Below are 5,408 nucleotides of genomic sequence, written 5' to 3' on the forward strand. Positions count from 1 at the left end.
CCTGCTGCCATCGGGTTGCTAATTCACATTGTAAAGGAACAAGATGTACTTGTTATGAGAAAGCACAGAATAGCAGCATAAACAGTTCTGAATGAAAAAGCAAGCTGTAAATAGGAATGCAATGCTTCTCCAGACATCATGACTTCTGCAGATTTTGCCTCTGCAGAACATCAAGTTCTTACTGAAGTCATCAGATTTTCAGTCAAATAATTCCTTTGTATTTTCCTGGCTGAGTTTTTTACATATGTTTTGCTGTTATTCCTAGCAAATATAATGGGCAATAGTGGTGTCATCATCATAACAGTCCAAGGATATAAAAAAGCCCCAACTTATAAGTTTCTCTCCTTACATACCTTGTTCCAGTGTACAAAGAATCTGAGGGTTTTTTTTTTTGTTTTTTTTGTTTTTCCATTTGTTGTTTAAAAAAAATAGATAGCTGGACTAATTATATTTTGAAAGTTAATGGTTTTAGTTGATCTAAGTCAGAACTCTTGGAAAGTAGCCATATCAAATGAGATCCTGGTAATCTGCCATGACTTCACCATGTGCAGCTCCTGAAATTACATGCCTTCCATATGGCTGTTGCTATAGCTATGCCAAAAGCAACCAGTAACACTATAATTTTGCTTGTGTCCCTTCCTGGAAGAAATCTACATACATCCTATATAAGGATAGATAAAATGTTTTCCTATTTAGCTCTCTGTAGTATTCCAACAGCTACTGGTAAAACAGTTGTATTAAAATTCAACATGATGAATAAACTATTAAGCAATGTACTTTATAGTAAGTACTTAAAATAAAGTGAATATTCTCTAGCCAAGACCTGATTTTCCTTGACTGTTTCTATAGCTTCTATTGTCACCTATAGCTGGGCTTAAGGTATTTCAGTGGGATGCACTAGATACTAACCTGCCTTTTAATTCAGTTTATACTAATCCAAGTGGAAACATGCTGACCCAGGCAAGATCAGATTCTCAGCCCTCCTGGGAATTTCCAAAATCCCTTCATCTTTTTTTTTTTTTTTTTTTTTTGGTCTCATTTCTTGCACTTTCTTACTGTGCTTCCCAGACCTCAATCTATATATGGATTCACAGAGTTGTTCTTTCTGCATGCTCATAGGCAGGCCTTTAACTGCAGGAAAATGATCTAGAATGAGCAAGATGCTGACAAGCTTCCCACAAAGCTTACCAAGTGCTTTGTAAAGCTTTTGTCTAACTAGGTACTTCTGCAGGCTGAGGGACTTGTGAAATTTTAATATGCAGTATTGTCAGAGCTTGTATGTCATTACCTGCACCATAGAAAAGTTTGGGGCCTCAAGACTTTTACTCATTTTAAAACTGCTGAAAGTTGTCTGAAAAATCATCTGAAAATTCAGCCTCCACCTAAATCAAACTGTTAGATTTCTCCTGTGTTTACTTGTTGTCTCCTTTCTGAGCTTTTCTCATTCCTTATGCATTTGTATGCATCTGCATTCTCTTGTTTTATGTTTACATTGTAAATTGTCTGGAGACTGCCAGGAGCAGGAGGATGTTCTGCAATGGTAATTACTTCTGTTAGAATGGATATTCAGGAAAAGATCACCTGCAACCACTTCTTACAACAACTGGATTGTGATGCACCACAGAATGATTATGTCTGCTGTATGTGATGGTGTCAGATGGAGACAATTTAGGATTTTATTAACTCCTATTCTCATGGTAACATTGAGAGCATACAAAGACATTGCCGGTACACATTAAAGTTTGATATCTGGTACACCGTGAAATAGTGAAAAGCTTATACAAAAGTTTGGAACTGACTCCTGGCCAAATAAAGGTGAAAAAATTCAGGAAATTACACCACGAAAACAGGCAGTAGGCTTTTCCTGCTGGTCCTGTGCTGAAGAAGTAAGCAAGTGTTGGAAAACATTTCAGTACAAGAAAACTTGGAAATACATTAGTTACCTCTGCAACTCTACTGAATCTAGCTGAATTTTAACTTCATAAGCTCAATTTATAAGTTGTGCACAAGACTTCTGCACTAAAAACATCCACCAAGAAAATCTAGGTGCCAATGCACTAAACTACAAAGGGTCTATAATAGAAGCACTATTGAAACTGAGATTGCTGCATTTGAATTTTGAGAAGTAATATGCCAAACTTGTGTTTATGGTACAACATGAAATAATACTGCTTAAAGAGAAATCATGCACCTTTATTTTATTGGCCTGGGACCTGGGTATGCAGCCACCTGAAGAGATGCATCTGGCAAGACTAATAAAATGAAACATGAGATCTCACGGCCAGGAAGCTTAAGCTTTCAACTCCTTCCCTTGCAAAACTGTGACTGACTTGGCACATTAATATTGAGAGGAATCCTATACTTTTTGTTTCTGACATGTAGATGCCACTGTAGTGCAGTAAAACAAAATGCACCAGCATTGCTATTTTTCAACGTCAGTGAATGCAGACTCAGGAAAAAACACAAACAGATTGCAATGGAGTTACTTAACAGACTTGTTTCACTTTCCATATGAACTGCAGTATTTTTTTCCTGCTCAGTGTGCCTCCATTTCAGAGAAAACACCTGTAGCCACGCAGTGGTAAAAAATAAATGCAGCTATGGGCTATCTTCTGTAGAGTGCATTAGAATAAGTGCTTGTCAGTGTGTTTTGTTTTTTTTTTAATAGTGAAATGATGCTTCTGTGTAGCAGAAAGACATCAGCATACTTTCATAGCAGTTCTACTGTCCATCTTCTGACTTTGCTATTACAGCTTAGCCAGAATAATCATGAGCATTATTTGGAAAAATGAAGTACCAAAGAAAGTCAGCTATGGTACACTAACAATTGCACTGCTTGAAACTCACTCCAGCTGGAGATACCAACTCAGCAGTGCTGATCCCCTCTGTGCTGGCTCTATGAGCTCCACAGTCAGGACAGGACTTGCCAGCTCCCCTCTTTCTACATGCTACAGTTTCTGGCTCTTGCCTCACATTCTTCTGAGCAGTTACTTGAACTCCTGCAACTGGAAGGCTAAGCTGCACTCTTGTTTCAGGAATACATCTGCCAGATGCAGCAGTTGAACCTGCTCCATGTCTACCCCTGAATACCAGGTAGTATAACCAAGAGGACAGTGAAAAGTCCACAAAATATATATAAACTATATTTATTTTAGATAAATACTTACCTATGCACACAAAGGCATGTGAATGAAATAAGGGCTATTTGTACGTCCTCTGGAAAGCTTTCAGAGATCCTAATATTGCACATTCTAGCACAGCACAGCTCACAGGCTACACAACGTCCTGCAGAAATCCCTTTCATTATCTGTAAACTGCCACATATTATTCTATTCTTAATTTGCATTGACATTAAAATAAAACTTAATATTCTCAATATCTCATTTCTTTCCCTGTGCTCCTCAGCAAGATCCAGCAGCCCACAGAAGCCAGATGGTGGCTTGAACTTCCCAGCCAAACAGTCTAGTGGCTGCTACAAAAAGGGATGTGCTTGCTTCCTCCTATCTCAACCTGAAGGTCACCGACCTACCTCTTCCTTTGCATTGAGTCTCATTTGTCCCTATAATGAACCTAAGGAACGAGACTAATTACAAATAATTTAAAGTAACGGAGGAGGCCCAGTGCTCAAACAAGGATGCAAGGCCACTATGAGGATGTCTCAAGGCATATGTTACCTGCAGTACCACAGGCAGGAGCACTGAGGACTCCCCAGCACCTTTCACATCAGGGCTGTGGGGAGGTGGGCAGACCCAGAGATGGTGGCCAGGCTCAGACAAGAGTCCACATCATCAGAGAAGTTCATGGTGGTGAAACAGGTCCAAGATGAAGTCAGGATGTCAGTTGGCAGACCAGGACTCGGGCAGTAGTGACAATCAGGAAGGTCCATAAGGACAATACAAAATCAAGCTGGAAAGCAAGTCTGGGAGAACACACAGCTCATGGCTCAGGTGAGTGCTGAGGGCCCTGGGCTGAGCTGAAATGGGTCTCCTGTGCCCTTGGGAGGGGAATGTGGTGTGGAGGCCCCAGGTGAGGCTGATCAGGGCCATTAGTGCACCCTGAGCTCTGATAATTACTCATTTTGAAGGGCCAGCAAATTTTGCCTTCAGCATGAAGTTTTGCCTTCAACATGAAGTTAAACCATGAACCTTACACCCTCTCGTTGTCAAGGCAGTAGCAGCAAGTAAAGGCCTGAAAATACTTGATAGCAACAATACCAGAATTGTTAAAACATTAAAATGCTTCGCAAGCAAACCAAAATCCAGCGCGTGGCTGCGCCCCTGGGCCAGACCTGGTGGACACAGCAGCCTGAACTTCAAACCCTGAAGGCCTATGAAAGAAGAAGAAGGGCTGATGGAAGAGTGGGCCCTCGAACACATTTTTACTTTGTCCACCTGAGCCTCAGGAGCCCACGCCCTGGCTGCCTTTGGGACCAAATGTCCTTCAAAAAGAGGACAGGGCCTATGGCCAGAACCAAGAAGCGATGGCTGTGCTGAGGTGGTTGCTGGAGGCAGTGGAGCAGACTGGTGGGTGCAGGAGCTGAAATTGCTGGGAAAAGTTGCCCCAGGACCACAAACACCTCTGTCTGCAGGATTTTGAAGGAGAGGGGATGCAAGGTCTGGGCGTGGCACTCCCATGGAGGTCTTATGGGTGAGAGGGGCTTGAGGGGAAGGTGGCTGAGGGGAGATTGGAGCCATGGGGGGGGTGGTCGGGCTCTTCTCCCAGGCAGCTCTCAGTAAGGCAAGAGGTCATGGGCTTAAGCTCTACCAAGGGAGGTTTAGGTTGGATATTAGGAAGAAATTATTTCCAGAGAGGGTGATCAGGCATTGGAATGGGCTGCCCATGGAGGTGGTGGATTCTCCCTCCATGGAGGTTTTTAAGAAGAGACTGACTCAGTGCCATGGTCTGGGAACCACAGTGGCAGTGGATCAAGGGTTGGACCTGATGATCTCAGAGGTGCTTTCCAACCCGGATGATTCTGTGAATCGGGTTTTCAGGGAGGCCGAGCTGCCTGGGGCTGGTGCCCCATGGGGTGTTGGGTACTTTGCCCAGAGGATGTTTCATTCGCCAGCCCGGTTAGTGATTGGCAGTGCCAACAAGCACCATGAGCAGCATGGCCGCCTGCATCTGCCCTTCCCTGATGCTTCTTTTCTGAGGAGGATTCTCACCCCCGCCGCGGCTGCAGGAAGTCTTCCCCTCCTCATCTTCACCACCCTCCTCACATCACCCAGCTCCCTCTTCAGTATTCAGCATTAAAATTACTCCTCCATCCCTCCCCCTTCTCTAGAACTGAACAGCGGAGGCCGGACAGCAGTTGCGTCAAAACCCTCCCGCCCGCTCCACTTGGCTCCACCTCGCAGGGGCGAGGCCGCGAGATCGGACGTCAGCGAGGCGTGGGGGTTGTGGCGCCC

This window comes from Heliangelus exortis, chromosome 6, assembly GCF_036169615.1.
Source record: "Heliangelus exortis chromosome 6, bHelExo1.hap1, whole genome shotgun sequence".
Lineage (NCBI taxonomy): Eukaryota > Metazoa > Chordata > Aves > Apodiformes > Trochilidae > Heliangelus > Heliangelus exortis.